Genomic DNA, 13,144 nt, shown 5'->3' with positions numbered 1-13,144 from the left:
CCTGTGCAGCGAGCCCTGGTTCCTCCCACGCTAATGCTGCATGATATCTAGCAGTCAGCTCTTCAGCTTAGCTTCTGCTTTGAAGATTGAACTTAGTTACATGTGTTGGTGTCCAGATTCTTGCTGAATCAAGTCTCAGAATAGAAACTAAGCAGGACAGAGCCTTAAGTGGACATTTTCCAGCCCAGTGTGGTGGTGCATACCTTTAGTCACAGCAGGGGCAGGTGGATCTATTGGTACTAGGCTAGCATGGTCTACATAGTTCTAGGTTAGCCAGGGCTATACAGGGAAACCCTATCTAAAAAACAAATAAGCAAGCAAACAAAGAAATGCATTTTCCCTACTTGATTAATCCTATTACTCTGAAAGTGATCTCTAAAAACTATGCCTTAGGTGCTGTTAGACTGTTGGTATTAGGAGTGCATTATTTTTAATTGGTTAATCAGTAACTTTGGTGCAGAATGAGCTAAATTTGATAAAGTAAGTTTTCAAAACAAGCAAGTTTGCGTGGTGTGGATAAAGGTAAACAGTTTCAGAAACACCTGCTCGCTCCACTTCACATATACATTTCCTGTTGGTTTCAGGCTTTGACATCTGTGCCCAAGCCAGGGCATTTGAATGTTTCTTCTCATAGAGAAAAACAAAACACCTGGTAGGCGCCAAAGGGCAGCCTAGAGGTGAATTTTGATATAGAGGTGAAGATTGAATTGTGAGAGATTTCCCACTAGATTACTAAATGTGACCTTTTAAGTGATGAGTGAGCTAAGCCAGTTTCTGTTAGTGTCTTTGCTTTATCTTAGGCATGTGGGACAAGTTGGAGTTTGGCTTAAAAAATATTTTTTAGGGCTGGAGAGATGGCTCAGTGGTTAAGAGCTCTGACTGCTTTTCCAGAGGTCCTGAGTTCAATTCCCAGCAACCACATGGTGGCTCACAACCATCTGTAATGGGATTGGAAACCTTCTTCTGGTGTGTCTGAAGACAGCTACAGTGTACTCACTCTGCAGTGTACTCACATACGTAAAATAAATAAAAATCTTTAAAAAAGTATTTTTTAGGGCTAGAGAGATGGCTCAGCGTTTAAGAGCACTGACTGTTCTTCCAGAGGTCCTGAGTTTGATTCCCAGCAACCACATGCACTCATATACATAAAGTAAATACTTAAGATTTTTTAATATATTTAAGCTATATTTATATATCTAGGTGTAGTGGCACACTCCTTTAATCCCAGAACGAGAAGGCAGAGGCAGGCAGATCTCTGAATTTGAGCTCAGCTTGGTCTATATAGTGAGTTTCAGGAGAGCTAGCTACATAGACCCTGTCAAAAAACAAAACACAATAAAAATTGTATTTGTCTTTATGTGTATGAATATGTGCACATGAATGTCAGTGCCTGCAGAAGTGAGAAAAGAGTATTGGAAACTGTGGCCTGGAGTTGCAGATAGTTGTGAGCTGTGTGGCATGGGTGCTGGGAACCAAACTTGGGCCGTGTGCAAGAACAGTGCATACTCTGACCCCTGAGGCATGTCTCAGGCTTCGAGTTGGACTTTTGGGAAAGGTCTGTAGTCATGGTAGAATGCCATGGGGGAATTCTTGGGGACTTGGGTAGAATTGACTTGGTTGGCTTCAGTCAGAGCTCACAGCAAGGAAGGAAAGTGGTGGGGGGAGGGTGGTGGTGGGTGGGGGTGGGGTGGGGGTTCTCTTTGAACTTGTCCTGTTGCCAGGCACTGCCATGGAACATAGGTGTCACCCTGTAGCTCCTTTGTGTGCCTCACTTCCCAGAGTGAGAAAGTGAGGCTCAGTTTAAGTACCTTTCCAGTCACACCCAGGAGAGCAGAGCAGACTTCTGGTTCCTAGCCTTGCTTATATTTTTGGGTAGTTGTAGCGTTTTACCAAACTTATGTCCCTTGATTGTACCTTTTAGCTGTAATGAATTACAAGGCCTCAAGTTAGCGAATGGCTGTTGGCACATGTGTGTGCCTGTGTGCTCATAGCTAATTCTGTTTGTTTCTATGTTGTTGAGCTTTCTTTTTGGAAGAAGGGAATAGAATGTTGCATGCAATCTAGTTGGAGAGTGTCCCTTGTCTGGTCTGTCACAGAAGTGGTTAACAACCACTGTTTGTCCCCGGCTTCTCTGTGTCCCTCTGCTCTGAGTTTTCTATGAATTGGGTGTGAGGGCCACCATAGACACAACCCAGGAAAGGGGATTGCGAGTTCCCTTTAGGCAAAGTCAAGTTACGGACCCACCACATGAAGGCTTGCTGGTGTAGTCTTTGGGGTGTTTGGTGTTAATTCTCAGAGGGTCTGTTCTTGTGCTTGGTCATGGTTTGTAAGGACTTTCCTAGGACCAAGAGCTGATAGGAAGCAGGAATGAATCTTTGGGCAGGCATCTTAAAATTCTTACCTACACGGGAAGAAGACTGGAGGGAGGCTAAAAGCTGTAGACATTGTAGGGAAGCAGCCATGATTAGTCAGGATCAGGGGCTGTTTCCTAGACTGTTTTATGATGTGGGTGGTATTCCTGTTTCACGGATATTTAGATATGATTGTGAGGGGTTTTGCTTTTCTGGTCATGATCAAAACGTGACCTTGCCTAATGGCCAGTAGAATTTTTTATGTTCACCAAAAGGGATGAGGCTTAGGTGTTTGTGTCAGGCTGGCTGGTAGCCACCCCAAGGCCTGACAGAGCCAGACCAGTTGTGCTAGCTGAGACCCATTCTTTTTTCTTGAGATCCAGAGTTAGCAATCCCTTATACCTGTGATTAACTGGCAGTGTGCACTTGCTGTGAACTGGGCACTGGGGTGGATGATGTGGGGTCCCAGATACCCTATGTTACGGCTTCAGTCTTCAGGTTTCGTTGGGGCCACAAAAATTTCTTGTGCCTTCAGATGCTCGACTGCTTCCTGTCAACGCTACAGCGGATGCAGCCAGATTTAGGATTGCATCAGCCTTCACTCTACTAACCCAGTAGTCAGATGTTGTGACAGGTACTGTGTTTTTTAGTAACTGGGCTGAATCACAGGATTGCAGAACACTGAGTATAGCTTAGCAATGGGCTGGACACAGTGGGCCTCAGCAGGTAAACATGCAGCTGGGCTTAGAGCGATGAAGCAAGCTTAGCTGGGCTTCGGTGAGGCATAACTCAGGGATGGAAGGAGAGGCGCTCCTTGTAAAGGTGACCCCTTTGTTCCCTGGACAGTGTGCCGTGTGGGTTGAAGATACAATAAATTCAGGTTGAAACCCTCTCATGGTGGGTCACTGAGAACTTTGGCTTAGCAAAGAAGGTAAAGGCATTGAATTCTTGGTTGGTGGCATCTCACGTCAGCCTCAGCCTAGTGACAGTCAGACTCACAAATGTGCCCTGAAGAGAGAGCAGGAGCTACACTTCGGCATCTCAGAGTGAGGCAAGTGTGTTAATCCTCATTTTGGTCTTGATGGAGAGTGAGGCCAGTCTCCTGTCACTGATGAGACCCCGAGTTCCCGAGATTTGAGAGTTGTACATGGGCCCATGTTCCTTGGTGCTGAGGATGCTCCCTCCCTCCCTCCCATGTCTTTGCAAACCTGTAAGGGGCATTCACAGAGCAAACTCCCACAGGGAGCCGGGTACCAGGGCTGCTCCCAGATTCAATGACATCACCTGTGGAAATGTCAGTCACACAGTTTAAAGTAATTCTAGTTACCACACTAAGGGGTGAAACCAATTTCAAAGTAGCTAATTCTAAATTTCTAAGATACTATTTTAACAATAGTATTTTACATTTTTTATTACATTTTCAAAATATCCCAAGGCCACACATCCCAAGGGCTTATTAGCCACACGGTGACAGGCTATAGTATGGAGAGCAAAGGTCAACAGTGCCACATAAGCTCTTCATGAGTGTCAGCGGACATGGCTGCTCTGGAGGCTTACGTAGGACTTCTCTGAGTTCCCGGAATAAACTTAGAGTTTTCCTGTGGCCTCAGGATGTTTCTGGCAGAGAGAGGAGAACTGACAAAGAACTGACACACACCTTCACTCTGGGTGAGAAGCTTCATTCTTTCAGCTTCTGAATCAAGTGATCCCTCTAGTTGGGAGCTCTAGTTTTTCTAAGAGAGGCAGGAGGTATGATGAAGATACTAAGTTTGAGACCCATTTTTCCCCCTCCTTTCCTAGCTTTTGGGGCAGTTGTTGTTGTTACTGCTACTATTATTATTATTACCAGAAATACCCTTCTAGGGTTGTTTGAGGGTTCACTGAACTGCAGAGAGCTTAGGGCAGTTAGTGACACAGAGTTCTGGGTGAGTGTTGGTAGCTATTAAACATTTAATCTTGAATGTCTGGGACTGGCGATTAAGAGCATGGCAGTGTACAAGGTTGGACAGTGGAAGAGGGAACTTTGAGCTGAGCTGTACCTGGTGGTCCACTGCTCTCTACTTAAAAATTATTATTTATTGATACCTTTGTGTGTGGGTGTGTATATGAGTGTGTGGATACCTGAGGAGCCAAGAGACTGTTATGTTCCCTGTGACTGGCTTTACAGCAGCTGCGAGCTACTAGATGTGGATGCTGGGAACCAACATAGTCCTTAGATGTGTCTTTGTGTCGTGTGTGTGTGTGTGTGTGTGTGTGTGTGTGTGTGTTAGATATTAAGGATTGTGCCCAGGGACTTGTGCATACCAGGTAAGCATTCTGTCACTGAGCCCCAAATCTGTTTTTGAAGAAAAAGAGAAAGACTATAGCTTTAGTGAGATTATATCCTATGCTATATAAGTCACCTGTTTAAGCTACGCAATTCACTAAGTTTGAAAATATTCAGTTTGTCAACCATCATCACAGTTAATAACAGTGTTTTGATCACTCCAAAGAGACGCTGTGCCCAGTATTGGTTTCTCACTACTTTCCTTCAGTTCCTTGCCCATCACTCAAGGTCTAGGCAACTTGAATTCACCTGCCTACAGGCTTGACTCCGCTGGATATGTCGTAGAACTGCGATCCTATAGTTAATAGCCTCTGGTACAGTGTTGTTTTTATTTAGCACATTTTGTTTTTTCAACCAAAATATATTTTATCCTAGATTCCTTTTAGATCTGATTCAAATTACAGCTGTCAGAGTAATACAATGCAAAGGGAAATCTGCAACAGCGCATGTGGACGTGCCTGAAGAGGCTCAAAGGGTTATGGGGACTGATCACTCTTGATGTGGAACCAAAATACACCATAAATGTCATTGGCGTGGTCCGGGAGAGATAGCCATGTCTAGCAGAGTTCCTTAAGCAATTGTCATGCAAACTGAGCTATCAAGTTCTTTACAGAAAACTGCCATGGGATTTACACTTAGGAGCTTTAAAGTTATCTAGGAAAGGAAAGGATGCAGATGTCATCACCTAGGGCTCAGGTGAGCTCACAGGATTAGACCCAAAGCATCTGCCAAACCCCACATGAAAATTATACACACACACACACACACACACACACACACACACACACACACACAGACACACACCACACATACATATACACACAGACACACACATACACTCACACTCACACCACACACTCTCTCTCTCTCATACACACACATACACACACACACAGACACAGACACACGCCACTACACACATACACACACACATATACACACAGACACAGACACACCACACACACACCCCACATACCTCTCTCTCTCTCTCTCTCTCTCTCACACACACACACACACACAGACACAGACACACACCACACATACATATACACACAGACACACACATACACTCACACACCACACACTCTCTCACACACACACACACATACACACACACACACACACACCACACAGACACAGACACACGCCACTACACACATACACACACATACATATTCACACAGACACAGACACACCACACACACACACACCCTCCACATACCTCTCTCTCTCTCACCCACACACATACACACACACACACACACACCCCACATACCTCTCTCTCTCTCACACACACATACACATACACACACACCTGTAAGGATGGCAGGACACACATGAGTTCTTCCTGCTTGTAATGAGATGGAGAAGTATACCAGACTGGATACAACATGCAGAGTAGTTCCGTGAACACCAGAAATTCCAAAGAAAACAGAACAGCTTGCTAGGAAAAATTCTGCCTAGTTATTCACTCTGATTTAACACTATCATGGGAGGGCAGAAGCCAGAATGCTAGGGGCACCTCAGGACTGCTGTAGGAGACGTGGAATTCCATGTGAGTGGATTGAAAGCACGAACACTCCCTCTTTTTTTCCATATTCGACTAGAACTGTGCATTAAAAATTAGTATTAGATGTGACACTTCAGATGTGATGCTTCTTACTTACTGTAAGAAGTAATTCATATCTTCCCTCTGCTGATTTCAGAGAAGGTGTGTGTGTGTGTGTGTGTGTGTGTGTGTGTGTGTGTGTGTATGTGTGTGTGTGTGTGTGAAGCAGGAAACCATCACCAGGGTCTCTGTATCTGGCTCTAGTCCCCAAATCCTGGCTTTTGCAGGATATTGGTTCAAGGAGGTAAGATTTATGCAACTGTGCAAGTGCCACTCTTGAGAGCCCAGCTTCTGTGAATATGTGCGATATGCTTACAACAATCAAAGTGGTCCTTGCAAGAGCAAGACAGTCCTTCCAGCACCAATCATCTGAGATGGTTTTCCTATGCATCTAATAAAACGTGTCATGTCTGCTTGCAGAAGCCTCATCATCTTCGATTCCTTTAAATGGCAAAATGTCTAGGCCTCTGGGGACCTCTGTAGGATATTTAAGAGTTACTCACGATTTGGCATGGATCATCAGTACTTAATTTTTTATTGTTGAATAATACTCTCTCCTTTATGTATATTTTTTACATAAATTGTTGAACCATTAGTTTGTAATTTTTCCCTACTTCTGGATATTATGCACATAGGAACCCTAAGGACCTGCTTGTAAAGGTTTTCTGTGGTCATATTTTTGCTGTCTTTGGTATATTTGTGTACATATGTAACGTATATTACATATACATTTACACTATTGAAATTCTCCTTCCTTCCTCATTCTTTTTAAATCTCTGGTTGCCCTGGGCAGGTAGGCAGGCAGTGCATGGTGGTGTCCTAGCTTATTCTGACTTTCTACTTTCAAAGCACAGAACACTGGGTTGTGAGAGATGCTCTGCTGTGAGGGACTCTTCCCTCTGGGAGGCATCAGGCAGTGTCACTAGTTACTTTGACAACAGGGACTTGGGATTGTTTTGTTGTTTTAGTGTTGGGACTCCAGCTTCTGATTTCCTTGCTATGGGGAGTCCCTCAAGGAAGGACAAGGTCTCCTCCCTCCATGGAAGCTGAAATATCCACCCTCGCTGCTTCCTGGTGGTACCAGGGTCTGTCCAGCCGCTCCTGCCCAGGGCTTGAATTCTAAGGGAGAATCTCAGCTCTACCTTCATGCCCCAGAGCACGCCACACTTAGCAGCTTAGAACACTTCCATTTGTTCACAGCCCTGCAAATGAAGCAGGGGCTGGAGCATGTGGTTTATAACTCTGGAGCAAGTTGAATTAATACTAGACTGTGTGGTTGCCTGGGCCTCCTGCTCTCCATGGGCCAGCAAGAACAGACGGTCTCGAAGGAGTTAGCTTTCTAGCACCAGAACAAATTACCTGAGATAATCAATATAAAAGAAAAGGTTTGTTTTGGCCAGACGGTTTAGCTCTTTTGTCATTTGTTCCTAACCTGTTTTGGGGGCTGTGGTAAAACATCCTGACAGGAACACAAGACTGAGGAAACTGTTCACTTCATGGAGGCCAGGAAGTGGAGAGAGGAGTGGGTTAGGGTCCCAGTATTCCCTTCAAGGGCATGTCCCACTAGGCTTCACTTTCCAAGGGTTCTTCCACCTCCCAACAGTATCACAGGCTAGTGTCAAATCTTTAGCACATTGGCCTTTGGACGATACTTAACAGATCTATAGCAGGAAAATTCTTATGGACGCCATGGGCCTACCTCAAAGTATACAACTCACACCTACTTACTGTATTCTTCACAGGTAGGACCTTGAGACATAGACTCGTCCACTAATGCTTTTCCATGTTGTCACAGGGAGTGACAAAGATGTAAGGGTGGTTACTGTGCATTTGGCTGGTGGGAGGGGCAGGGATGCTAGGTACTCCATTCAGGGCAGCACAGTCAGCAGTGCCATATTTTAAAGGGGCTTTAGAGTGGGGTCCTGGCTCTTTGCCAATTGCTGGGCTCTATTGATTCTAGTTTTCTAGCACTTAGAATCCCGTGCTATGCTTTCAACGATTCCCTTCTATTTAATGCCACCACAGCCAGTATCTGTGTACCTAAGGATCTGATGACACCTTAATCTCTAAGAGAGCTAGTGAGAACTCTATAGTAAGAGACAGGAGAGTTTACCAAAGAGGAAACACCTGAAAAAATGTTCTGCTTCGATAACATTGAAGACAAAACACCTAAATTAAACAGCGGCGGCAGCAGGGGTGCCCTGCTTACTGTCTCAGCATCAATAATATAAACAGAGCTGGGGAGGAGATGGTGACACAAGTGTTCCCAGTTTGCTGGTGGGGTTGTAAACTCTTCTAACTTCTCTTACTGGAGATTTTTGGCAACATGTACCAAGAAACATAAACTGTCCCATTCATTTTTAGTTACTCGTAGGACACAACCTGTACAAGCACATTGAAGGGCGGATACTAATTCAGTTATGAAGTTGTTTGTACCAGTGTTATATTTTAGCAAATATGGAAACCTAAATGGTATGAATTATTCTTCAGTCTTTTAAGATGGAGTTTGTTCACTGGGGATGTATCTCGGTTGGGAGAGTGCCTCTAGGTTTGATCTCCAGCACCGTATAAACCCCAGTATGGTGATATAGGCCTGTAATCCCAGCACTCAGGAGGTAGAGGCAGGAGGATCAGAGGTTTAAAGTCACCCTTGGACAACCTGGGCTGCGTCAGACCTTGTCTCAAACAAAACAACAAACCGAAAACAATACCACAGCAAAAGAATCTGTAAAGAACTATATTTGACAACCCATGTGGAATAATTTTAAATGAGTATACAGATTGGTCTTGTCATGATTAGAAAATTAAACCACGCTGCGTATTTCAAATGATGTCATTGTGGGATCTACTTTGTAGGTGACAAAGTGCAGAGAACCCACCATTAAGCTGAAGGGACCCAGGGCTGAACAACATCAGGGTTGCAAGAGGTCTCAGGGCCTAGAAATTATCCACTTGGTGGGCACAAGAGTTGTGGCTACTGGAAAATTCCTTCTCCAGGCAAAGGGGGTGAGAAAATATCCAGACTTGACCCTTCTGCTCTTTAAACTTGCCAGTGCCTCCCGTTGTCCAGTCTAGTGGAATAGTGGGAAGCCAGCTTGACAGGGGCCAGGGAGGGCCAGGGAATGAAGGCAGAAGTGTATGGAAAACGGCTACTGCATAGCATGACCTCAACTATGTAAAAATGATACATATCAAATGATGTTAAAAATAGTCGTCTTTGACGATGGATTGATAGCTACCACCTATTTTCCTTTTTTCTTTAAAGAAAAAGGTCAGGAATTACAGATGTAAGCATCATCAACAGAATACAAGAGATAGAAGAGAGAATCTCAGGTGTAGAAGATACATTGGAAGATATTGACACAACTGTCAAAGAAAATTCAAAACATAAAAAAATTCCTAATCCAAAACATCCAGAAAACCGAGGACAAAATGACATTTAGGTAGCCTCATCTGAGAGAGTCTGGCCTCAGAACTTGATGTCACAGAAGGCAGTGGTCAGAAGGGGGCGCTCCAGCCCAGCATGTCAAGGCCTCCTGAACAAGCTGAGGCTGGGATTTCTGTGTCCACAGCAGAGTGGGCTCCTTGGGAGACATAGCTTTATCGGTTCCTGTCCCTGAAGGCTAACTATCTTTGTTCCATTTCGACAGTCCTTCCTCTTTGGGAAAGTTATTGCCATCGTTCCCCAGAAAGCTAAGCTGACATTTCGACAGTCCTTCCTCTTTGGGAAAGTTATTGCCATCGTTCCCCAGAAAGCTAAGCTGAACACCGCTGGACCTCATAGTTTCTTCCTGGTCCTGTTGGAGTGTTCAGCACATGCTCACTGATGGATCAGAGAGCCTCACTCTACCGGTTATGCGTGGTCTAAAGGAACGAGGTGCTTAAGGCTCCTAGTGCTGGATAATATGTGCCCCATAAAACCCACTGTGGTGTTCCCCCAGTAACTCCCTTAGGTCTGTCAGTATGTTTGCATTTCTAGTACTTCTTCGCCAACTGACTCTGTCTGGAACAACAGCCCAGGGACTAGTTAACCAGCAATGCTACATGTGTGGCTGTTCGTGTTTATGTTTGAGTGGCCCGGACATTTTCTAGCATGGAAGATGGTTCTTTTGAGTGTTTGCCACATCAGTTCACTGCCACGTCCTTAGCTTTGTTCTCTTAAGTGCATGAAGCCACCCATAGCTGACAGTGCTGGCTGAGTTGGGGTGCAATTCTGCCTGTCCGAAGCCCCTGCCCCGAGTCCTTCAGGCAAAGGGTTTTCCCGTGGACACCTACTGACTGGTCCTCACAGGTCAGAGGAGGTTGTTTTAGGGAACATGAGAGTTTTCCTGGGAGAAAATGGGTCAAGCTCAGACACTGGATGTTTTGAAGCTACACCAGGGCTCAAATCTGAGCACGACTGCAGCCCTAGAGAAAGTCACCTTGGGCTGCCACAGTGAGTGCTGCCAACTGGCTGCCCGTGCAGAAACTGGGTAGAGAGTAGTGTCCTGAACTCCCGCTCAGGCTGTGTACCCCTCACAGGCTGCTCTCTTTGTGTGTGTGGTTGTTGTGGAACAGTTGGAAAATCCAAGGAAGGATAAGGAGATTGAAGAATAATCTTAGACAATTCTTCATAGCTTGGCTTTCCCAAGTACTCCTTCATCCACATTCCCCATTAGAGAGAGTCTGCCTTAATTTCTGTGTTTTCCCCTTACAACCATTATTGCTTTTTCTTTCCTTTTTTTTTTTTTTTGTAGTGTTAAACTTCTGTTTTAGAAAAAGAATTAAAACCATGCACGGGAAAATATTTTTTTTTCCTGAAACATAAAAAGTGTGTATAATCAAAACAGAATTCTAAATAACATTCAGTTAGGAAGCAAGAATAGATACTTCCTAAGGGTAGAGAGGGGCTAACAGACAGCCGAGGGAGGCTCTCTTCCTCTCAATTCCAAGGCCCTGAGTTTGACACAATCTTGGTTGTGTTTCTGATTGCATGTATACAACATCCAATGGTTATCACGTTCCTGGGCATCTTTTATAGGCGCCCATGAGATCACTGCTAGCCCCCAGCTTGTATCTAAACAATGACAATGGAGAAATTACCCGAAACAGTGACTTAAACACAGGGTTGCTTTCTGGAATCCATTTTTCTGTCTGAATAATTTTCTGTACTTAAAATGATTATCTCTTTTATAGTTGTAATTTTATCAGTAAGGATAATTCTAAACGAATCTCAGAAGTTATTTTTGCTGTTGTGTTTTTGAGACAGGGTCTTGCTCTGTAGACAAGACATCTGATTCTGGATGTCAGTAATTTTAAGAGAGACATTCTGCTGTTCGAAGATGGCTCACACAGCCTTTTCTTTTAAAACCCAGTTACTTCTCTGACACACTGAGTTTTAGTTTTGATCTGGCTTTAAGAAGTTCTCCAATTGAGCTAAAATGCTTCCTTAGAAGTGTCTTAGCCTGGGGAACGAGGTGGTAGAGAGGATTACTTAACATGGTTACTCATTGTACTGCTATAGTTTTCTGATTTAGGTAGTCTCCAGAAATTAAATGAAGAGATTTCCAGCAGGCAGATCAGTAAGTAGAACATGTATTCGTCTGTAGTTTCTTCCTTTAACATATTCAGGAATTACTGAAGGATACAAGTAGACGTGTATGTGGGAGTTAGAGAGAATTGGCTTTAGCAAAACGTGCTCCTATCCCAATCATACCCTCGCTAGTTTATTCTACTCTGCTGTGTGAGCATAGCACATTCTCAACATGGCTTAACCTGTTTTTACAGGGTCCACATGACTTGACAGCAGAGCCTAAGTGGTGATTCTGTTTGCTGTAGGCAGGATTGTTTTACCTTTCGGGTCATTTAATCCCAGCTGTTAGGCCTGTGTGTTTGGTTAAGTAGCAGCTTTCTGCTTCAGGGGCTGGAGCAGGCTCTCCATGCTGAGAGATGATCTCCAGAGAGCCCGGCATGGGAGGCACTGGCTTCGTCTCTGTCGGAGAACAAGGCAGAGGCTGATGGCATGCTTCCACTCTGATTGGTGGCAAGTTGTTCTGCTTCTTCTAGTTACTGCATATTCCCTTGTTATAAAACAGTATTCAGCATCTGGAAATAATTAGTGTATATTAATTGTACGGAATACAACTTTCATTATAATATTTTTATACCTTAATAAGATTGGATCATAGTCACCAGTTTCTTGTCTTTGTCTCCTTTTTTTACCCTTCTGTTGTCCCCTTTCTCTTCCCAAATGATCCTCTTTCTACATTCATGCCTTAAAAAAATCTAGCGTCCACATATGAGAGAAAATATGATATCTGCCTTAATATGGCTTATTTCGCTTAACATAATGATTTCCAGTTTCACCAATTTTTCAAGAAATAACACAATTTAGCTCTTTATGGCCCTGTAAAATTCCATTGGAGGGGCTGGTGAGATGACTCACTGGGGTAAGGGGCTGGCACCAAGCCTGAACACCTGCATTGGATCCTGGGACCTATGTGATAGAGAGAATCAACCCCTGGAAGTTGTGCTCTGACCTTCACAGAGATCACACACACACACACACACACACACACACACACACACACACACACACAGACTGTAATGAAAAAAACCTTATTGGATATATATACCATATTTCTTTGTCCATTTATCTATTGATGGGCATCTAAGCTTGACCACTATGAACATTGATGCAATAAACAAGCATTTTGAAGGAAGACACTCTATCACTTGCTTTTCATGCAACATATGCTCAACATTTTCTCTGAGTGCTGTTTCTAATCCTTATTTCTAAACACATGTGTTTTATACAAGGCTGAGTGTAATAGAATTCAGCACTATATGGTTCCTTTCACATGATAGTAAATTAGTTCA

Source organism: Rattus norvegicus, chromosome 4 (assembly GCF_036323735.1).
Source record: "Rattus norvegicus strain BN/NHsdMcwi chromosome 4, GRCr8, whole genome shotgun sequence".
In the NCBI taxonomy this organism is placed as follows: Eukaryota; Metazoa; Chordata; class Mammalia; order Rodentia; family Muridae; genus Rattus; species Rattus norvegicus.
This window is presented reverse-complemented; position numbering follows the sequence as displayed.